This window comes from Leucopleurus acutus, assembly GCF_964270905.1.
Source record: "Leucopleurus acutus genome assembly, chromosome: X".
NCBI lineage: Eukaryota > Metazoa > Chordata > Mammalia > Artiodactyla > Delphinidae > Leucopleurus > Leucopleurus acutus.
Genome location: NC_139148.1, coordinates 35,897,409 through 35,922,059, shown reverse-complemented (window position 1 = coordinate 35,922,059; position 24,651 = coordinate 35,897,409). Strand labels below are relative to the sequence as shown.

The 24,651-nt window shown below is 42.4% G+C and overlaps 1 protein-coding gene across 3 annotated transcripts in view; it reads right to left on the bottom strand.

Annotated features, from left to right (window-relative positions):
* USP9X (ubiquitin specific peptidase 9 X-linked) overlaps positions 1-23,585 on the bottom strand; it is a 127,194-nt gene extending 103,609 nt beyond the window's left edge. For all 3 annotated transcript variants that reach the window (XM_082865243.1, XM_082865244.1, XM_082865245.1), the window contains exon 1: positions 22,708-23,585. The gene's annotated coding sequence lies outside the window, so the exon portion shown is untranslated. The remainder of the gene's footprint in view (positions 1-22,707) is intronic.
* Between the last annotated feature and the right edge of the window lie 1,066 nt (positions 23,586-24,651).

The window sequence follows — 24,651 nt, the reverse complement described above, 5'->3', positions numbered from 1 at the left end:
GAATTACCAAAGTGTGGCAGAGACACAAAGTGAGCAAATGATGTTGGAAAAATGGCAGCAGACTTGCTCGATGCAAGGTGTCCACAAACCTCCAATTTGCAAAAAACACATTATCTGCCAAGAGCATTAAGCGAAACGTGATAAAGTAAGGTATACCTGTAGTTTTGTAATGGTATTTAGCTCACTGGCAAACAAACAAAAAAATGGCTAGCTCACTGGCCAGTAAACACACCTGCAAATCATGTTACTTCATAAGCAATTTCCCCCTCAACACATGAATGTTTTGTACCAAGTAACAGCAGCTGAATGCAGCATGAGTGTTGGGGATAAAGGTCTGGACCAGATAGCCATCACCCTACATTTTTCTTGGCTCAGTCTGGCCGCATGCTCTGTCTTGTAAGTATGTATACTGTTCCTCCTGACCTTCGTGCATTTGAATTTTATTTCAGCCTCGTGTCCCTAACTCAGTAACCTCAACCATTCCCTATATGGAAGGGTTCTATTAGGTTACCTTAAAAAAGAAGAAAAAAAAAAAGTCCTACATTTACCATAGTTTGTCAGGAGTTTAGGATCTTTTAAACTGTGCTGTTTATTTTATTGAAATTCTTATTGTTTTTGTTAGTGCTCTAATTACAAAGTTACATAGCTTCTGAGTGATCAGTTTGCTCTCAATCCTGTTTCCCCCGTAAGCCCTGTTACTTTTTGGTGCATGATTTTTGCAGAACATGAGGCTTTTCAGCCATTGAAATATAACAGATATACCTATAACAGATCATATTTAATCTCCAAGTATCTTCTTCTCTCTTTCAAGGTGGCTAATACCTTCAGAGATTGCTGGGAAGCTTCAATGGAAGAATGTATGTGAAGTGCCATGTACACAGAAGGCACACAACAAATAATAGATATTCTAACAAGTGCTGGTTTTTTCTCCCTTGAAATGCTAATTAGATTACTATGTACGCGTAACAATTCTTATTCCCAGGCGCCCTATGATCTCCAAATCAGTCCAGAGGAAAAGTATTCTGCCAATTATAAATTACCAGGATTCTATGCTCCTGACATACATATTATACTTGCACAGGTTGAACTTTAAAATGAATGAACAGCCTCAACAGTTATATTAATGTAGCTGCTTTTATTATTCTGTTACATTAACACAGAATCCTACCATATCTCAAAAGTTTGCCCTACTTTTTAAAAACTTTCAACTCAAATCTTACCATCTGTAAGACAATTCACAGCACAGCGTTCGTATCAGAATTTGTGCTGGCTCTAAAGAAAACGTGACAATAGGAAGACTAAAGAAACCAGTAGGGACTTCCCTGGTGGCGCAGTGGTTAAGAATCCGCCTGCCAATGCAGGGGACACGGGTTCGAGCCCTGCTCCAGGAAGATCCCACATGCCGTGGAGCAACTAATAAGCCCGTGCACCACAATTATTGAGCCCGCGCTCTAGAGCCCGAGAGCCACAACTACTGAAGCCCGTGTGCCTAGAGCCCGTGCTCCGCAACAAGAGAAGCCACAGCAATGAGAAGCCCGCGCACCGCAACAAAGAGTAGCCCCCGCTCGCCGCAACTAGAGAAAGCCCACACACAGCAACGAAGACCCAACGCAGCCAAAAATTAATTAATTTAAAAAATAAACCAGTAACAAAGAGACATCAAAATTATGCAGTGCTACACAGTAAGTAAACTAATTATCTGTTGAGTAAAAGAATGGACAAATGAACCACCCTTTTAGGTAGAAATATAAGTATATTTTTCATTCAATAAATAGGGAAATAACCTGGTAAATATGGAATTGGAGTCCTGGTTCCAGTCATCTGACTCCAAGCACCAGGTTTCTATCAACAGTATACTAAGCTGGCTCAAGTTTGCCAAACCTGGTTCTACCTTAACAGCATTTTAAAAACTTAAATTACTTTCTATTTTAATGCTGCTTAAATATGTGCATAAATGAAATCAGAATTCAACTCCTTATGCTTATTGCTCTTCTACAAATTTGCAAACTAAATACAAACAGAACTATTAATATTAATAATATGTGACAGATGGCAGCATACTGCTGACTGCTAAGGCATAGGTTCCTTTGAGTTTTGCACAGCTAACCTACTACTATCATGTACCATGTAGGAAACACAGCTTTCCTACTTGAATTACTACATCACTCTGTACACGTGGTTTGCCATGACATCATTTTTCCTTCACACCAACACATCATTTTTGTGTTAAGTCTGCTTCTTTTGCTCTCATCTGACAAATTAAATTGTACAACTGAGCATCAACGTGTTAAAAACACAAAGCTAACATCAGTGGTTGAAATGGTGTGGCGGTTCCTGATTATGAGACAATCATCCAGGTACTCAAAAGCACATGTACTAACGTTTAAGAATATCATAAAATTGAAAAGACTTGTTTTAAAAAGAAAATACTTGTTCTAACTTGAGCACAAAAAGGGCACCAAAGAGATACTTTGAAGGCTAGAATCTTGCAGGCAATCAGGGAGAGGTGTTCAAAGACTATTAAGATTTGGAAATTAACTGCTCCAATTATAGGAAATTCTACATTTAAATCTTCCCTTTAAAGGTTTTTGGTTACAACACTGTGAAGCTCATTGCTATCAGCAAGAAGGTCTTTTACTGAGTCTAAAGTCTATTTCCCTTGTCACTGATACCTATAGCTTATAGTTCTGCCCACAGAAACAAAAGTTAATATTCACCACTTTCTAAATTACAATCCTTCAAAATACTGAGATTTATAGTGTACACACACCCAGGTCACTTTTCAAGAAAAGATATACTTTTACTTAAATATTCCTTTATTTACTAAATCTTTACAAAGGGTGCAAGGTCTCAATAAATTCTAGTCCCTAAACAAAGCAACCTACTCATAAAATCGAGCAACACTGACTTAAAATATTAGACACAGTCACATACCAAATGTCACAGAAGGTATGCCTACTTATCAGTCTACTCTTTGTTAAAGGACAGATTAAGATAAACTCAGTTATTTATTAATAGCTCTTACCAATCTTTATCAAAGTTAGTTAACACTTTTAGAAGTTAACTAATCTAATCATGAAATGCTGATCCAACACATTGAAAAGAGAGACTTCATTTCATTTAGTCAATATTTTAAGCAAGGCAGACACATTATTGATAATTACCATTTTCAATGTGCATCCAGTAGGTACTCTTTTTGCCTGAAACTTCCACAATGAGATTGAATCACAAATGTAAAGAATTTGAAAAGGAAACCAGAATTTGTAAGTCCTTCTAGTCGTTGAAGGAATGTTTGAAGTTACATATTATAGTTTTAAAATAAGTCTTGAAATATAATTCACATATATAAAACACTCTAAGTGTACCATTCAACTGCTTTTAGTTTATTCAGAGTGATACAGCTATCACCACAATCAATTTTAGAATATTTTCATCACCCCAAAAAGAAACCCCATGGTAGCACAGTGGTTGAAAGTCCGCCTGCCGATGCAGGGGACACAGGTTCATGCCCTGGTCCGGGAAGATCCCACATGCCGCGGAGCGGCTGGGCCCGTGAGCCATGGCCGCTGAGCCTGCGCGTCCGGAGCCTGTGCTCCGCAACCAGAGAGGCCACAACAGTGAGAGGCCCGCGTACCGCAAAAAAAAAAAAAAAGAAAAGAAACCCCATACCTATTAGCAGCCATCATTCCCCCTTCCCTCCTCCCTCACCCCCAGCCCCAAGCTAATCTACTTTTTGTCTTTATAGATTTGCCTATTCTGAACACTTCATATAAATGGTATCATACAACATGGAGTCTTTTATGACTGTCTTCTTTCACTTAGCATGACTATCTTCAAGGCTCATCCAAATTGTACCATGTATCAGTACACTTCATTTCTCTTTATAGTTGAAAAATATTCCATTGAATGGTACACATTTTATTTAGGCATTCATTAGTTGGACATTTACATTATTCTGCAATATGATTTTATATATGTAGACTCCATTAAGAGAGATGTATGAAAAAGAGCTATCCTTCCAACTCTGTATGTCTGTGTACAATTAATCCTAAAGGTTCAAAATAACACTACAGTATACCATGAAGGCTGATGCTCAAATCAAAAGTGAAAGCTATATGAAGTTACTGAAAATGAAAACATTAAAAACTTTGAATGTGGTATTATAGGGACTTCCCTGGTGGCACAGTGGTTAAGAAACCGCCTGCCAAAGCAGGGGACACGCGTTCGAGCCCTGGTCCAGGAAGATCCCACATGCTGTGGAGCAACTAAGCCCCTCACAACGAAAAGTAGCTCCCACTCACTAACGCAACTAGAGAAAGCTGCAACTAGAGAAAGCCGCAACTAGAGAAAGCCGGCGCAGCAACGAAGACTGGAGGGAGGGAGGGAGGGAGGGAGGGAGGGAGGGAGGGAGGGAAAGGAAATAAACTGTTTTTTTAAAATGTGGTATACAAAATATAAAACTAAAACATTCTAATTCAATTATGGCACCCCCCTTAGTATAGTGAGACACTACTAAAAAAAAAAGAGGCCAGACGTCAGCAGTATTTTTGACAGATCACAAACGAAATGAGAAGCAGAAGTGCTAAAGGCAAGGGAACCTCGTTTTTAAAATGGGAGAGCTGCACGCTAAGGTCCCTTTAGCTATGTTTTATGAAAAAGCAGTTAATGTCTACGTGCTGATGGCAACTGCAAGGCAAAAGAAGGCCGAATTAATAACAAGGGGAAAATACTAACAGAACTCATTTACTCAGACATTATACAGGGTAGTGGTTAATAAGAGTACAGAATGAAGATAAACTGCCTCAGTCTGAATTCCTGCTCTGCCACTTACTAGGTGTCCAAGCTGGACAAGTTCCTTAACATCTATATCTTGTTTTCCTTAAATATAAAATGAGGAAAATAGCAGCTACCTTTTCAAGACTGCTGTAAGAACATAAAGAATTTATACATATATAATATATATAGGCACTGAGTATTAGCTATTGCTACGAGAGGTTTACAAAGTAGAATACAAGAATATCTAAGAACTAAATTAAAAACCTATAATTTACAACACAGAAGGGCAATGTGAGCACCAAGGAAAAACATCTAAATTAAACTGGAATATATTAAAATATTTAAGATGAAATCCTGCCTGGGATTTGCTTCAAAATGGAGGGGGTACATAAAAAGAAAAGCCATGAATTGAAGCCAGTTGATGGGAGTTTATCTACATCTATGTATGTTTGATTTTTCCTTAATAAAAAGTTTGGGAAGGTGGGAAAATAAATTAGTTGAGAGTAGAGAATATCTACAAAAGCTTCTTAGAAGAACGATATCTGAGCTGCATCTTACAGAATAAAGATGAGTAGTACGCCAAGTAAATGTGTGTAGGGATGGAGCAAAAAAGGCATAAGAAACAGTATGGAATAGCCTAATGCAGTCAATGTGACAGTAGTTCAAAATAACAGAAGACCAGCACCAATTACCAAGTAAGGTTGATGGTATGCATAACTGGGTGGCATCCATAACCTTGGTTCTCCCACCTCTGGTATTGTAATTATTTTTTTGGGGGGAGGGGGGTGCCGCACTGCATGTGGGATCTTAGACCTTAGTTCCCTGACCAGGGACTGAACCCGTGTCCCCTGGAGTGGAAGCAAGGAGTCTTAACCACTGGACCTCCAGGGAAGTCCCTAAGTGTAAAATTTTAACAAAGAAAATTTGGCCTAGGGGCTTCCCTGGTGGTGCAATGGTTGAGAATCTGCCTGCCAATGCAGGGGACACGGGTTTGAGCCCTGGTCCGGGAAGATCCCACATGTCGCGGAGCAACTGGGCCCGTGTGCCACAACTACTGAGCCTGTGCTCTAGAGCCTTCGAGCCACAACTACTGAAGCCCGTGTGCCTAGAGCCCGTGCTCCACAACAAGAGAGGCCACCGCAATGAGAGGCCTGCGCACCACAACGAAGAGTAACCCCCGTGGGCCGCAGCTAGAGAAAGCCCACGCGCAGCAACAAAGACCCAATGCAGCTAAAAATAAACAAATTTATAAATTTATACTACATATTAAAAAAATTGGCCTATACAAAAAGTTCACTGGTGGTAAAACATATGCAATCTTATTTAAACAAATCAGATATTCTTAAGGGTGTTCAATAGTTATCTCTATCCTTGCCCATCCCTTAAAGCATGTTTATATAGGTGAAATCTGGTTAAATAATTAAAGGTAGGGTAAAAAAAAATCTATGCAAACCTGTTTATCTTGGTGACATTATAGAATACCGATTCTGCACCAGACCCTGAAGAGATAGAACAGTAAACAACACTCAGTTTCTGCCCTTAAGGAATTCACCTGTCTAGCCCCCTCACTACCAAAGGAACAGAATAGCAAGTATATTCTTTAAAATGTATTTCATAACTGTGAATTTCACACAAAAAAGAATGATAGCTAAGCTTAGAGACATTTGTTGGGATACATAAAAAAAAGTCCTGGAGAGTGGAATGAATGTAGAATGGAATAAACTTCCTGGTTTATATCTTTTTTTTTTTTGGTGGTATGCGGGCCTCTCACTGTCGTGGCCTCTCCCGTTGCGGAGCACAGGCTCCGGACACGCAGGCTCAGCGGCCATGGCTCACGGGCCCAGCCACTCCCGTGTCCCCTGCATCGGCAGGCGGACTCTCAACCACTGCGCCACCAGGGAAGCCCTGGTTTATATCTTTTTCGATAATGAACGTGTAACTTTTTTTTTTTAACCTTTTGACCCACTTCACCCATTTCTCCCACTCCACCCCCTACCTCTGTCAATCACCAATCTGTTCTCTGTATCTATGAGCTTGGGTTGGTTTGTTTAAGATTCCACATACGAGAGATCATATTTGTCTTTATGTCTATGAAGTCCATCCATGTTGTCGCAAATGGCAAAATTTCATTCTTTTTCATGGCCGAGTAACATATACACACATACCACAATCTCTTTAACCACTCATCTATCAATGGACACTTAGGTTGTTTTGGCTTTTGTAAGTAATGCTGCAATGAACATGGGCGTGCATATGTCTTTTCAAGTTAGTGTTTTCCCTTTCTTAGGACAAACACCAGAAGTGGAATTGATAGATCATACCAGTTTCTTTCTTTCTTTTTAAAAATTTATTTATTTTATTTATTTATTTTTGGCTGCGTTGGGTCTTCGTTGCTGCGTGTGGGCTTTCTCTAGTTGTGGCAAGCGGGCGCTACTCTTCGTTGTAGCGCGCAGGCTTCTCATTTCAGTGGCTTTTCTTGTTGCAGAGCACGGGCTCTAGGCACGCAGGCTTCAGTAGATGCGGCACGCGGACCCAGTAGTTGTGGCTTGCAGACTCTAGAGCGCAGGCTCAGTAGTTGTGGCACACGGGCTTAGTTGCTCCGCGGCATGTGGGATCTTCCCAGACCTGGGCTCAAACCCGTGTCCCCTGCATTGGCAGGCGGATTCTTAACCACTGTGCCATCAGGGAAGCCCTATAGCTTCTATTTTTAATTTGAGGAACCTCCATACTGCTTTCCACAGTGGCTGCACCAATTTACATCCCAGCAACACTGCACAAAGGTTCCCTTTTCTCCATACCCTCACCAACACTTGTTATATCTTGTCTTCTTGGTTTATTTCTAAAGGCCATATTTTAATTTGAAGTATTGAATCTCTCAAATGCAAAGATCTTTCCAGATGTATTCACCAATAAGCATATGAAAAGGTTCTAACGGCATTAAACACAGGTAAATGGTTATTTAAGCCACAATTAAATATTCCTAAATCTCCACCCAAATGGCTAAACTTAAAAGGACCGACAATACTAAATGCTGCTAAGGAACAATGACATCAACTACAGGGCTGATAGGATTCTAAACTAATATAACCAACTACTTACTCTGTGGGAAATCTGTTTGGCAGCATCTACTAAAGCTAAACACACATATACCCTATAACCCAGCAATTTCACTTCTGGGTGTATACCAAAGAGACCATCAAAAGACACATACTGGACCTCCCTGGAGGTCCAGTGGTTAAGACTCCAAGCTTCCAACGCAGGAGGCACAGGTTTGAACCCTGGTCAGGGAACTAAGATCCCGCATGCCACACAGTGCGGCCAAAAATATAGTAATAATTAAAAAGAAGAGGGCTTCCCTGGTGGTGCAGTGGTCGAGAGTCTGCCTGCCGATGCAGCGGACACGGGTTCGTGCCCTGGTCCGGGAGGATCCCACATGCTGCGGAGCGGCTGGGCCCGTGAGCCATGGCCGCTGAGCCTGTGCTCCGCGACGGGAGAGGCCACAACAGTGAGAGGCCCACGTACCGCAAAAAAAAAAAGAAGACACATACTAAAACAATCATGGCAACACTTTATAATTAGTGAAAACACTGTAAACAATCTGAATGTCCACCAACAGTAGAATGTATAGACAAATAATGGTATATTTCAAATAATGACATCCTAATGAAAAATAAGAAATTAATCAATCATCTGTTGGGCAAAAAAAGCCAGAAGCAGAGTGCATATTGTATTATTCTGTTTATATGAAATTCAAAACCAGGCATGACTAATTCATTGAAAGATATGGGTCAAAATATTGGGGGGCAGGGGGTTGGAGTAGACGCATAAGGGAGTCTTCTAGGATTCTGGAAATGTTCTATATGTTGATCTGAATGATAGTTATACAGATATATACATTTATAAAATTTTATCAAGTCACACACTTAAGATTTGTGGACTTAAACTGTATGCAAGTTATATCTCAATTAAAAACCAAAACTGGGGACTTCCCTGGTGATCCAGTGGTTAAAGACTCTGTGCTGCCAATGCAGGGGGTACAGGTTCGAACTAAGTCGGGAAACTAAGATCCCGCATTCAGCACGGCCCAGCAAAAAAAAAAAAAAAGTGAAACTGTATAGTAGGTAAGCCACTCAAAAGATAATGTCAAACTTCCCTTGGGAGTCTGAGGCACTGGTTCTCAAAGTGTGGTCCATTAAGACCCTTTCAGCAGATCTCAGAGATTATGTTTTCATAATAATAAGACATTATTTGCCATTTTCACTGTCATTCTCTCTCAGGTATACAGTGGAGTTCTTCCAGAGGCTACATGATGTATTATATCACAACAGACTGAAGGAAGAAGGAGACAGAGAATCCACCTGTTTTTCATTAGGTCAGATAAAAGATATTTGCAAGAATGTAAAACAATGTCACTCTTCTCACTAACTTTTGGAAGTTATTTTTCATAAAAGTATTATTTACATTAACTTGCAATGAGTTTTATTTTTAAATACACACATAAAAATTTTAAATGTCTGTTTTAGTTTCTAATATAGTAATATATATCAATGGATAGAACCCCACATTAACAAAAGCTCTTTGAGGTCCTCAATAATTATAAAGAAGTCCTGAGACCAGTAAGTTTAAGAATGACTGGCCTACTGATACACAATAAAAATGATAGGCTTCTTTTGCTACTTCTCTTACAGTGATGAAAAACAAGGTTATCAACGTTTTCTCTGAAACCGTCTGTGCTAGACAAAAATCACTGCTACTCTATTTATCCGCATACTTTCATTCTCAATTCAGAAAAAAACAACCTCCCCTAAATTTTATTCCCCCTGCAGGCCACATCACTTTTTAACAGCAGTACGTTCTTAAAGCTTAATCTAGACTTCAGATGAAAACTTAACCAAACTTTAAGCTGCTCTGCCAGCCAAGAAATTTTACCCCTGGCTACCAAGTCTGTAGTCCCTAAATTCACACTACAAGCTGTTGGGCAAACACAATTAACCCACAGGATACTAAATAAAATAAAGCCCTACACACACACACACACACACACACACACACACACACACACACACACACACACACGAAAAACAAGGGAAACATTCAAATTACATTATCCCTCCCTTTACCTGTCAATCCAATACTAACTCCTAAGCCTATGAACCCTTTTTTAAAACCTTTCCTATGTTCCTTTACTTGAAAATGTCTCTTCTCTACACTCCAGTTTTTTCCACATCTTTAGGGATAAAGAGAAAATTTACTAACTTTAAAAGAAAAAAAAAGGTACCTTAAGTCGTCTCTCATCCAACACCTTGGTTTTACAGGTAACTAATAACCTTTTGGGTCCTCACTGTTAAGTGACTTCACAGAGGGCAGGATTCTAAAACTAAAACACAGCCCTTCTGATTCCAAATTCAGTACACTTCCACTGACTATGTTATTTTCACTTCAAATATGAGCAGTTTTTTAAAACAAACAAAAAACCCCCCCAAAATAGAAGCCAATGGGATTACTGCAACTATTTAAACAATAACTTTATTCATCTATTTTTGTGTGTCAGTCTATTTCAAAAGCTGTAAAATATCACCTATACAAACCATGGCGAGCCTACAGCTGACACTCAACTGGATGCCAGATTGTAGTCCCCTACATGTTGGGGGAGGGGGGTGGTTAAAAAAAAAAGGCATGTGCTTTGATAATCCACTGTTTAAGTAGTGGAGCCACATTGGGAAAACAGTCATTCTATAACCCAGATTCCTTTCTCCTGATGACCTTTCAATAGATCTCAACAGACAGAAGCTCTCGGTGGGGAGAAAGAGTTGAAGGGGAAGATAATAAAGGTGTCTAGCTTTTTAGTTAAGTATAACATTCAGTGAGAGAAGCCGAAGTCAAATTAGCAGCACCATCCTCATACAAGTGGAGTCCCAGGTACCTCATTCCTTTACTCCATTCCCTAAACCATTCTCTTATCTTTCAGCGAAACCCTTACAAATACTGTCTCAATTCCCTTGCTACGCAACTTTCCAACATGTCCACCATGATGCCATCAGAATTATCTTTCAGAAATAAACAACAGATCTAATTATCTCTACCTTTCACTTAAACTTGAAGGCCCATCTCATTACCCCCAAAACAAAAGTGCCCTAACGTGGCACTAAGGTCGTCCCTTGTGCTCTAGTCTTACTCAAATTACCTTTCTAGTGTCATATCCCCAAATCCCCCTCCCCTCCCAATATCTCCAGTGTTTCTTCTACATTCTACTACCAGCTTTTCTGTAAAAACATTACACTTTCACACTTCCATTCCTCCATTTCAAGTAGTGGTGCTCAAATACTGCCCCCAGGGCACATTTGGCAATGTCTGGAGATACTTTTAGCTGTCACAGCTGAGGGGGTGGTATACTACTGGCATTACGTGGGTAGAGATCAGGGAGGAACAGGAGAGCACCCCTACAACAAAGAATTATCTGGTCCAAGCTATCAACAGTGTTGAGGTTAAAAACCCTGATCTCAAGTTGCTTTCTCTGCCCAGAAGTCTCTGCTCTAATTCACAGGGCCACCAAAATAGTGCACCTTTGAAAACCAACAAACCTCACTCAACACCAAACTAGAATGATTTTTGTTTTTCTCTTATTTATTTCGGCCTGCCTTGGGTCTTCGTTGCTGCGTGCGGGCTTTCTCTAGTTGCAGCGAGCGGGGGCTACTCTTCGTTGCGGTGCGCGGGCTTCTCACTGCGGTGGCTTCTCTTGTTGCGGAGCACGGGCTCTAGGCGCGCAGGCTTCAGTAGTTGCAGCACGTGGGCTCAGTAGCTGTGGCACATGGGCTTAGTTGCTCTGCAGCATGTGTGATCTTCCCGGACCAGGGCTCAAACCCGTGTCCCCTGCACTGGCAGGCGGATTCTTAACTACTGAGCCACCAGGGAAGTCCCTCTTCATCTCTTTTACCATTCTATTTTCCACACCACTATTTAATACAGCACTTATCACACTATATAGTCTGGCCCAACAGACATTAGAGCCTAGGAGGTAAGGATTTATCTTTATATCCCCTTGTGCCAGAATACTATAAAATGAGTTCAATTCAATCGTTATAAGATAGCAGTCACCCAGTCCAAATCCTTCATTTTACAATTTCATCTAGGTTAAATAATTTGCTCACTAACTGGCAGTAGTTACAATCATAACCCAAGCCCTTTGACCGAGATTAGAGCTCTTTACTACCAACTACACTTTCTCAATCAGGCTGAGAGAGGTTCTGACCACCTACAAAGGACAGTTCAGATTTTAGACACTATCAACTGAGCCTCAGGAAACTTCTCAGAGCCACCTTCCCAGAGGCTGTTTTTGAAGAAACATAAAGAAAGAAAAAAAGTGGAATGCCAAGGGGCTTCCTGGTGGCGCAGTGGTTAAGAATCCACCTGCCAGTGCAGGGGACACGAGTTTCGAGCCCTGGTCCGGGAAGATCCCTCATGCCACGGAGCAACTAAGCCTATGCGCCACAACTACCGAGCCTGCACTCTAGAGCCCGCAAGCCGCAACTACTAAGCCCGCGTGCCGCAATTACTGAAGCCCGCGTGCCCAGAGCCCATGCTCTGCAATGAGAAGCCACCGCAATGAGGAGCCCGTGCACCGCAACGAAGAGTAGCGCCTGCTCACCGCAACCAGAGAAAAGCCCGCACGCAGCAACGAAGACACAACGCAGCCAAATAAATAAATCAATTAAAAAATAAAAAGTGGAATGCCAAAAGAAAAGCATGGGGGGGGGGTGGTGGTACATGCTACCAGAGTTCGGAGAAAATGACGACCACTTCCAACTGGAGAGAAATCAGGAAACAGTTCATGAAGATGGCTAGGTGGCTAGCCACAAAAGGGAGACGGAGTTCCAAGAGTAAAGCCACGGGAATAGGAAAGACTGGAGCATCCACATCAACTATGGATAATTTGATTACATGAGAGAACAAGAAATAACCTCACAAAAGTAAACCAGAATTACATCAAAATGACCTAGTCTGGGTAGAGCCGACATGGTAAGAGTTTTCAGCAGTATTTGGGAAGAGAGCGGGAAGAGAAATGGAGGTACTCGAAGAACCTGATTTTTGTGGTTGTGTAGATGAACAGAAGCCAAAGAATCCTTCCATTAGTCTCCTTTCACTGATGTGATTCTTCTTCCCATGATGCACTGAGGATAACTAAGGTAATCCTCAAGTAGGAGTAATTTGAGATAGCTGACATATGGCTCAGATAATGACATCCGTTATGAGACAAGAAATACACCTACAAGCACTCCATTAGGCTTCTCCAACCCTCAGTCTAGACCCACAATCTCTCTCACCCTAGTTCAGCATGCTCCAAGTCAAAAACTCTCAAGAATTTTGGATAACTATATTGTACACTCGATACTGATACTGTTTATCAACTATAGTCAATAAAAAAAGAATTTTGGGTAACTAATTGCTATCTATGTACGATGAACACAGTAAACAGATATATACAGACAGATTAAATATAAGTAAATGAGACTCTCTGTAGTCATTTCCACAAGAGTCTAGGCAAACACTGTACATAGGCAGTACCCTCCTTTCATATATAACGCATTCCTGAAAATGTGATAGAAGACAAATATTTCAAAGCCAAACGATAGATTCACATGTTTCTAGGGGTTTTTCCAACTCTCAGAGTCAGAGTGAAGGAAAGTATTGTAAAATCCCTAATTACACCTCACCTTTCACATACAAGCTTTATTACATACTCGCCATACTTAATTTCCTGTTTCGTTCTAATTATTTCACTCACCACTGAACAAAGTCAACCAACATAACCAATGAGCACAACCTAACCCTGTAAGGTTAAAGATTCATATCCCCAACCAGTCCCGTCTCAAAGATATTAGGTTTGAGCTCCCCAGCTGATGCACTTTTGTTTTCCCACTCACTTATAAAAGGGCAAAATACAACTGAACTTACAAATCAACACACAAGACAGTGCTGTACAAATACAGCAAAACTGCTGAAACAGAACAGTTCTCAGGCAGGCAATACCACCCTGCAATAAAAAGACACTTGCTTCATCAGCTAATGGACAGAAGTCTGAACTTGACTTAAAGAAGTCAAGTGTATGGGCTTCCCTGGTGGCACAGTGGTTGAGAGTCCGCCTGCCGATGCAGGGGACACGGGTTCGTGCCCCGGTCCGGGAAGATCCCACATGCCGCGGAGCAGCTGGGCCCATGAGCCATGGCCGCTGAGCCTGCGCGACCGGAGCCTGTGCTCCGCAACGGGAGAGGCCACAACGGTGAGAGGCCCGCGTACCACACACACACGCACACAAAAAGTCAAGTGTATTAAGTGTATTTATAGCATATTAAAGTATTGGTTATACAAAAGTCAAATATATCACAGCTGAGGACTAACATGTTTCAAGTGGAAAACGTACAGAAATAAGAATCAGAGCTCAAAGTTCTTGTTAAGAAATCCTTCCTCTTTATATAGACACAATTATAATATACAACTCTTACCTCCTTTCCCAGTCCACAGAACGTTTTTTGGGGGGTGGGGTGGGGAGGATTAGACTGGAACCACGACTCACAACAGTGAAAATAAAGATTACTGAGAAAATGAGATAGCTAAGAAAAAACAAAAACACAAAAACATTAATTCAAAAAAGTCTGTGGCCGGGACTTCCCTGGTGGTCCGGTGGTTAAGAATCCGTCTTCCAATTCAGGGGACGTGGGTTTGATCCCTGGTCGGGGAACATGTTTGATCCCACATGCCGCGGGGCAACTAAGCCCGCACACCACAACTAGAGAGAAGCCCTCTTGCCGCAATGAAGACTCGACCCAGCCAAATAAATGAATTAATTAATTAAAACAAGAAAAGTCTGGGGCCTTTTAGTATGTATGTGAACCATCCTTAAACCTCAATAGCCACCAAAGAAGAAAAGCAACAAATGCATAAAATGAAACAGGCCAAAGAACAGTTAAATTATACTCTCGATGTTACTGCCACTGGCAAAGAACAGGAAGCCCCTTTGGAGATTGAAGAAACAAAGCAACAGAAGTGGGAAAGCATAGGAAGTGTATGGAGAATCCTGAGTCAAGTGAATGGAGAACAGGGGAAAAGAAAATTTTAAACGGTGGGAAAGTCGGAAAGTTATATTAAAACCAACTTCATGATGAGATTTTTGAGCAGTATTTACCAAAACAGTATCTAAAAAAGGAACAGCAGAGTGAGGAAGGACCCCAAAACGGTGTCTTTAGGCAGGATGAACAAATGGCACACTCTGAAGTCCTGAAGCAGAAGTGGAGGCAGAGGACATGAGGAAACATGACTTAGTAAACTGATTAACTGATAAGAACCTTTGATCTAACACACATCCAACATCTAATAATACGGTTACTTCTACATGATGGAATTATTAGAGGTGGGGTTTGTGTGTTTTGCTCTTTGCTTTTATTCCCTTATGCTACCCAAACTTTTTCTTAATCGAATAGATTACAATAATCTCATAATCAGACAGAAGTTATAAAGAAAAAGTATATAACATCTTTAGAAAGCTTTCTATCAAATAATAAATTGGTTTAAGTATTTAATGAAATAGTTTGATAATGCCTCTTTCCAATTTAGCTTTCCTTTAACATGAGTATCAAACACCACTGCACTGCTTTCCAAATGGTGCTCTTTGTCCCCAGACTCTAGCTCTAAAGGGTTTGTGGAAATTAATTTTTAAACTCCTTCTAACCAGTATGTATGACAGGGACAATTGTGTTTTGCTCACCTTGTGTATCCCTGTTACCTGGTACAATACCTAGCACGTAACAGGCATTTAACAAGTAACTGTTGAATTTAAAACAAAGTACAAAATAAAGATTCAAGAAAAATTAAACAAAGTGATCAGCCTGATAAAAAATAGGATATGCTGGATTTCGTCTCTAAACCAGTAATTCTCCAAGGGTAGTTCCACGCTTGGGAGCTTGTTAGAAATGCACATTCTTGGGCCCCATTCCATACTTAATGAATCAAACTGGGGGCAAGAGCCAGCAATCTGTTTTAACAAGCCCTCCAGGTTTGAGAACCACTGCTCTAAACCAGGGCTGCCAAACTATGGTCACAGATTAAATCTAGCCTCCTGTTTTTGTACAGCCCACAAAATTGAGAATGGATTTCACACAGCGTCACTTACAATCAACTTGATGACAGGGAATATGAACTTTAAACCCCAAATAGGCAAAATACTGTATTACTGGCCTCCCCCGCCATTCTCTTCTTCTCATTAGACCTAAATTACAATTAATTGTACTCAACTATCATTATATTTTGAATTTCATCAATGAAAAATTTACCTAACAGCCTCGATTTTGCCTCTTAAGAACGCAAAGCCTAAAGCCTATAATATTTACAATCTGGCCCTGTACAAGAAAAGTTTGCTGATCCCTGCTCTGAACCCTGACAGTGTTATCAAGGAGAGCAACCGAATCTTTCTACACTACCTTGATCAGGAATACTCTGTTAGGCAGAACATGGGTCTAACACCATATAATTTCCCTGTCCAAGTTAATCGAGTAGACTTATGTAGAAGTTCTAAGTAACCAGCTAAGAAAAAAGACCAGAAAAGAGAGATGTAACCAACAACCTAAACTTACAACTCTCAGTAACCACCAAAGTCAGTAGGAAGGAAATGAACACAATAGGACAGGAAAAAGAGGTTTCTCCTACTCCTTTTTCTCTTCCTAAATTTTCTTCTTCCCACTTCACAGGTAGGTAGCTGAAGATGGGATCCAAGACTTACCAGCTCAAAACTGTCCCAAGGAAAATAATTCCTTCGATAACGGTTGGCCAATATGGGTCTAAACTGTTCAAACCATACATGATTGATCAGTTACAGAAAGGATAAACAGAAAGGGGCTATAATATTATGATACAAGCCGTTATAGATATTAGAAATCGAACATTCCCCCACATTTTGCCTTTGAGGCAAAGTTACTGTTTACAATGTTATCGTGGGTTTTTTTTGTTGTTTTGGCCGCACTGCATGGCATGTGGGATCTTAGCTACGTGACCAGGGATGGAACCCATGCCCCCTGCAGTGTAAGCGTGGAGTCTTAGCCACTGAACCGCCAAGGAAGTCCCAATAAACAATGTTATTCTATGCGCTCTACTACAAAAAGGTAAAGGACAGAATCCCTGACCTTATTTATCCATTATTAGGAAGAGATTTAAGTGTGAATTATATGAGTGACTACAAAGGTCATGGAATTCAAAGAATTTAATAATTAACGTGACTTGTTAGATACAGAAATAGCTTCACACAGAAGGTAGTCTATGTACACTATCTTAGTGAAGTTACTTCACCTCGTTGAGCCATGTTCCTCATCTGAAAAACAAGGAGTTTGACTAGATCTAAGATTCCTTCCAGGACTGCCCATCATAAAAGGATTATTAGGTCAAGTTAAGTGACTCCAAGTAATAAAGAGAATTAGAAAAAAAAAAACCAAAAGACATAGAGAAATCATACAAGAAAATGATGAACTGAACGTCCAACAAATAATTATTGAATGTCTATGTGCCAGGCACTTTCTAGGTGCTAGGGATATGTCAGTGACTTAGGATCTTGAGTCTGACCAGACGGATGCCACCAACCTAAAAGAATCTGGAGAACAAATTTAATCAAAGCATCTGAACAAAATAAGTAAAACAAACAGAAAAACACACAAGCAGTGCAGAGATAACTGACAGAATCAATACAGAAAAGGAATGGCAGGAGGAACAGGTGACACCAGAGTATGTAGTTACTGGCCCCAAATTAAAAGCATCGTTAAGTATGGCTATTTCTAAAGCCAATACTAAAAGAATCCATTTCTACTGTACTTGACATTTGGGCTCACTAGAGAAGGCTGGCGTTCATAGGAAATTCTATTTAACTTATTTTAAAAAGATGAAAGGTAAAAGGAAAGTTCCATCAGCTTATACCAAAACTAGTATATTTCTTATAACAACTTAATTCAGTCCCCTTCTATGAAGCACAATAAGGAATGACGAAATTAGAGCTAGGAAGGACTTTATAGAGACCAGCTAGTCCAATGGCCCTCACTTCATATAACGTAAGCTTCTAAACAGTAATCTCTAGGACAGTGCCTGGCACAGGGTAGATACCCAATAAATATTTGATGAAAAGGAAACTAATGCCTTAACAGATATTAATAATGTTAGTATTAGAGCTGGAACCCTAACTCTAAGATGCTCAGTAAGAGATAATAAATAAATGTGTGTGTGTATAAACTCAGAATCTCAGATCTCTTTTTCTAAAATAAATTGCCAAAAAATAACCTAGCTGCTCATCAGAATATTTTGAGTTTTTTAATTAAATGCCCAGTTCCCACCCCAAACCTACTCAATTATAATCTCCCCAGAGTAAGACCTAAGCAAATACATTTTGAAAAAGCTGCACAGGTGATTCTGATACACAGCTGAACTAGAAAATTACTGTTAGACAGTGACTGAAAATAGAATTAGAAACCCACTGGCTATCAAATGCATGTAGAGTGTGAGAGTGTACTGAAGCCCAAAAGGTTAGCACAGGCACACTGAAGAATAAGTTTAAGTGAGATATCTCGTCTTAATAGTATGCCTTTTCACACCGTATTCCTTAAAAGCATGTTACATTGATCATTACTTTCCACTCAACAGTAATAACTGAATGATAAATTCAAACTCCAATATACATAAACATCAGGCATTTCATGACTTCTTTTTTCCTTATGACAGACTTTATAACATAGAAAATAGGACAGTGATCATTAATTTAACAGAAAGATCTCTGACAAATCTTGTGCCACATTAAGAATGCTGATAGATTCTACATTAGCAACCCCCCAATATAGAATTTAGCACAACAGACCAAGGAAATTAAGAGAAACAAACACCAAATAAAGATGTTATTACTATTTCATTCATTCCATAAAATTACCAACCAATATTGCAAAAATGCAAAACAAAACCTTTCATTTTGAAAACTTTTTGTGAAAATTACACTGATTTTAAACTAAACTAAATAAAACTCAGAATTCTCAAATTGAGATAATAAAAATTCACATGATACTAAATGTTCACTTATGGGATATGATTTAAATAGATCACTGGGAGAGAAATGCCTAGATTTTGCATCTTTTAGGAATGTTAAGTTGCCTTACATTATTTTAGTCATAAACAGACCCACCAATTAAACTATCAACCTGAACATGTTGGGAGACATATGGAAGGGGAAGAACCTGTTTGCTGCGAAGTTGTAGCATCTCCCTTGGTCAATCAAGATATTTCCCAAATTGCAGACTATTACATTTTTATTAAAATTTTAATCTAAAGCCTCTCTGGTACAGGAAACAAAGCAAAAGTCCTCATTTTTAAAAAAAAATAGTAATCAGTGTCATTTCACTAACATGGCAGAGCAGTCGAAGCACCACTGGTTGAACCTGACAGACCTTAGTCCTTTATCTGTTTAATGGAAATAATATGATCCACATACAGTGGAGTGTTTAACATAGTGCTGGCACATAATTAAGTCACCAAATGACAATTGTAGTGATAACGGAAAACAGTTGAAGAAAAAAACCATCTTATTTATCCACTGGAAAGTTCAACAAGAACATGCTAACAGCAATAACAATAGTTTTCAACCCTGACTGCATGAGAATCACCCATAATCCTTTTATTTTTTAAATTAAAAAAAAATCTTTATTGGAGTATAATTGCTTTACAGTGTTGTGTTTTCTGCTGTATAACAAAGTGAATCAGCTATATGTATACATATGTCCCCATATCCCCTCCTTCTTGCGTCTCCCTCCCACCTTCCCTATCCCACCCCTCTAGGGGGTCACAAATCACCGAGCTGATCTCCCTGTGCTATGCAGCTGCTTCCCACTAGCTATCTATTTTTACATTTGGTAGTGTATATATGTCCATGCTACTCTCTTACTTCGTCCCAGCTTACCCTTCCCCCTCCCCGTGTCCTCAAATCCACTCTCTACATCTGCGTCTTTGTTCCTGTCCTGCCTCTAGGTTCGTCAGAGCCATTTTTTTTTTAGATTCATGTATATGTGTTAGCATACGGTATTTGCTTTTCTCTTTCTGACTTACTTCACTCTGTATGACAGACTCTAGGTCCATCCACCTCACTTCAAGTAACTCAATTTCGTTTCTTTTTATGGCTGAGTAATATTCCATTGTATGTATGTGCCACATCTTCTTTGTCCATTCATCTGTCAGTGGACACTTAGGTTGCTTCCATGTCCTGGCTACTGTAAAGAGTGCTGCAATGAACACTGTGGTACATAACTCTCATAATCCTTTTAAAATACACCGCTGCCCAGGGCCCATACCAGACCAATTAATAAGTCTCCGGGAATGGGACGCAGGCATCAGTATATACTTTTTTAACCCCCACCCCCGCCCAGTGATTCTAACATGCAGTCAGGGTTGAGGTCCAACACATTAACCCTTTCGCAAGTATTAATGTTAGACTCTATGTTAAAATTAGAAAAGAATTTAAAAATAAATACGATACCTTTCAAAGATACAGATCCTCAAAGAACTAACTAAAACCCTGTTATCCAATTTTTTGGGAAAAAAATTTCAAGATTCAAAAAACATACCACCAATAGGGGAAATATAACCTGATTTAAACAAAGTTTGGTTCAATATCAAAATTCTGAAACTTAAGTACAAAAACAATGTTTTAAAATTGACCTTATGAAACAAAAAATAAGCTAAAAGAATGCTTGCTGTGTCCAACTAATCAAGAACTTGATGACTAGCAAATTCACGAGAAACACCCATTTTCAAAAACTAAGCAGCATTATTAATATCATATCAGAAAAATTATCTTTCAGGAGATATTCATAAAATCTCTCATCCTCTTGAGATGTCAGAAAATTTATTTCAAGAGTCTGGAAGAAAAAAGATCCAAAGTAAATCCTACTGAAGCATTCCACTGATAAAACAAGGAGACTATGGAACACCAAGAGATTCCAATAATTTGGTGAAAGGTAAATTCTGCCCTTCAAAGCTACTTTCTAAGGAATTTAGATTCTCACATGTACGGTTCTTGGTGTTATTTAATCCCTCCAGAAATTTTCCTTCTCAGAAACTACCAAGGTCAGCAAATAAAAGGAAGAAAAGGCATGAGAACATTAAAATAACACGTTAAGAATTGCAAATTAAGTGTTCATGCAAAAAATATTCAAAAAAGGCAGAAAAAATACATATAGTTCAAAGGTCTTATTTTTAAATGAGAGAAAACAAAACATAACATGCTATCAGAAACATTTCGAGTTTGCCCTTGGTACACCAATCTCAAATATTTCTGGTTTTCACTCAAATCCAAACATTGTTACAAGTATGACAAAGCACATGGGTTATAAAATTGAGAAAACAAATGTTGACATCTCTGTGTATTTAACACGTAAATCTTTCAGAACTAGGAAGGCATTTGCTGAAACCAAAATGGCAGCCCACTGAATCAGTAGACCAATGAGATCTAAAAGAGTTTGTAGTCTCTATTTTTAAGTTCAAGTATACGGATTAAAAAAGCCAAGCTAATCACGGTTAACGAATCCTTACCATATAACCACTAAGAATAGAGAATGAGCTCCAAGAGAGGTTAACTATCTGCTGAAAAGCTTCCTAATCTAAAAAACCCCGAATTCTTCCTCAGAAGTTAAGGTTTACAAACGTTATATAGACTTAGACTCATGGGTTTCCATGAAACTCATGGGTTTCATGGGGACTCATGGCTACAAATATATTTCTCTCCCCTCAAAATAAAGCATAAAAATTTAACTTAGAACTCGCTCAGTTAAATTCAAAGACTGTCTGTAGAAATTACACACACCTGTAAACTGTACGATGCAAAATCCAATTAACGTTGTAACTATGGACTTTGCAAAAAAAATAACAAGCTTAATTTAAGCAGCTTCAGTTGAAGATCTTAAGAGTCACTGTGTAAGTTCCAGTCGCCCCAAAAATCCATACAAATATTGCAAAACACGTATACACCTGCTCCATAACTCTTTAACTTAATATTTCACAATGAATGAAAAATAAACCGTTTCTCAAACCCGAAGCGTCACACCACAAGAATCTGAAGGCTTTATCATTAACAAACTCGTACATACTAATATTCTTTGCAGAAACAGTTAAAAATAGAAAGGTGGTCGGTCCAAGCTCGCTTGGAAGCGATTTCTGCCTCAAAACATCTTTCGCGGCTTTGGCCCTCCGTAAATAAAAGAGGGCGAAGGAAGCGAAGGAGGCCGATAACCCGGAACCCGGCTCCGGCTCCCAGACCACAGGGCCCAGGAGAAGCTGCGGGTTATCGCAGGAGGGCGGGGGGAGGCGGACAAGTCGTCGGGCCCGATAGCCAGGCGTAGCCGAGGCCTAGCTCTCCGGCTCCAAATCACTCCACCTCAGTAATGGCGTTTGGTGTCAAGTAGAACGAGACCGGGAAGGAAACCGGCCGCGAGCCCGCCGAGCGCCGGGCTGCAAACCCCGGGACCTGGGGGCGACGAGCCCCCGGCGCCGACCCGGCCCCGGACTGCGGATGCGGGGGCTGCACGCCGCGCCCGGAGACTCCATCCTCCGACGCGGCCCCAGACAGGACGGGAAGGGGGAGGAGGAGGAGGGACGGAGCCGTCAGCCATTTTCCCTTACAGTCCAAAACACACAGACACGCTCCCGGGACGCCGGCTGGGCATGGAACGGAGCCCCGCGGCCCGCCCCGCGCCGCGCGCGCCCGCCCCGCCCGGGGCCCAGGCGGGAGAGCCGGGAAGCCCCCAGCCCGGCCCGCGGCCGCCGCGGGAGGAACCGCGCGTACGCACACCCCCCTCGCCCTCTTCCCTCCCCTCGATCCAGCTGTTGGCCCCGGAAAAGCGCGTAGTCCCGGCGTGGCTAGCTACCCACCGCACGACACAGGCGTCTTCTCTTCAGAAGCAGGACACACAGAAGCGGCAGCAAGGCTCAGTCCCGGGACAAGGCCGACCGTGGGTGCATCCCAGGCCCAAGGGTGACGGGCGACAAAGTGTGTCGAGAGGCTGCAGGCGTAGGGACCAGGGGGCTGCACAGCGACGCCGGAATTCGCTGCTCGCCGCGCCCGCCCTGCAGCAGCGGTGGCCGCGGCCGCCTCCTCCTCCTCCTCAGCCGGCGGCGGCCCTCTTCCCCCTTCTCGCCTCGGGCTGGGGCTCTCTCTGAGCGCAGACGGGCTCCGGGCGGTGCGTTTCTCCTGCGTCACCTCCTCCTGCTCCTCCTCCCGCAGTGGCGGCTTCACCTTCCACTGGTCGCCGCCTCTGTCCCCGCTCCGGGCCTGGTCGCTTTGCGGCGGCTTGCTCCTCGCTCCCGGCGCCGAGCAAAGCACCGGGCGCTGAGGCGGCCGCCTCCCGCGAGGCCTGTGAGCTGAACGGGGAGGGGCTCCGCGCGGCAGAGGCCCGGACGGGCCGGGTGCAGGGAGGTTGCGGCTCCGGCGACGGCGGAGACTAGCTTCCGCAGCCGCGGCTGCCCGTCCTCCTCAATATGGCGGATCCGGCAAACCAAAAAAAAAAAAAAACAAAACCGCTCGGCCAGTGGCAGCGGCGGTAGCGGTAGCAGCAGCAGTGGCGGCGGTGGAGGCAGCAGCGAGACGGCGCAGACTCCCACCAGCCCCAGCACCGCCCAAGGCCCTGAGGTTCCCCGCCCCCGTCGAGCCCCGCCCCGCACGAAGCCCGCCCGCTCTAGGCCCGCCCCGCACCAGGCCCGCCCCTCAGCCCTCCTCCTCCTTCTCCTCCACCCCACCCCCCTTCTCCCTCACTTGCTCCTTATGCTCCCTCTGCTCCCCCTCCACCCGGGGCCGTCTTCCGCCAGGGAGGAGTGGCGCGTGCGTCCGGGAAAGCCGGGCCAGGCGTGAGACGCTTGGAATTCGGGGAGCTGGGGTGGGGGAAGGGACGAAAATGCGGAAAAGATTTTTCAAGCAGTACTGTTTCTTTCGGCCGGCCCCTCCAGGGTCGCACTACGGCCAGGAACTGTGTTTCACACCCCTCGCCTCTGGAGCAATGTGAGGGCAGAGGCGGCACCAGGGCGGGCAGAAGTGGGGGAGGGGAGGCCCGAAAGGATCTGGCATACCACGCCGGGGAAGGAGCTGGGAGGTCGGGATTGGCAGGTTGCGTGGCCAAGATAGAGTTAATCGCGCGAGCCACAGTCGCGTCGCTCAGAGTTTGACTTGGACCGCCTGTTTTTGTTCCATTGTGTTCCGGCGCCCCGCCGCCGAGTGCCCGGATGATGACGTCACCAGCCTCCCCTTTTTCCGGGATTGTGGGGGGAGGGGTATCGGATCTCGATGCCACGCGCTGGGCGGTCGCACCCGCGGTGGCTGGGGGTCCCGGCGGCAGAGCTGACCCTCGTTACGTGTCCTGTGAGCCGGCCAGGCCCATGGGGCGGGTACCTTGGTGTGTGGGGGGGCGACGGTGCGAGGTGCCGAGGGCCGGCCACCTGCTCCTCGCCGATAGGGAGAAGGTGTGGCTCTCTCCTGCGGCGGGAGGGGGGAGTTGGGAGTGGGGGACCTTCTCCCTCTCCAAAGAAGCAGGTGCTCTGAGAAATTCATTCACGTGATTCTGCAGCACCCGTACCTGAAAGCACTTGGGTTCCTTCACAGCCTGTGACCGACCACCCTTTGGCCGTAAGAGCCTTAAAACACAGCAGCAAAGAAAAAATTATAAGGTGCCACTGATGGCATAGCCACTAGGCAGTACTAAATGTACCAAGATTAGCCTCTTTTTGCCAAATCATTAACACAATACAGTGTTAGAACCCGGAAGGGCTTTATGAACCCATGACATCCATTATATCATGGACTATTTTCTACATGTTTATATTCCA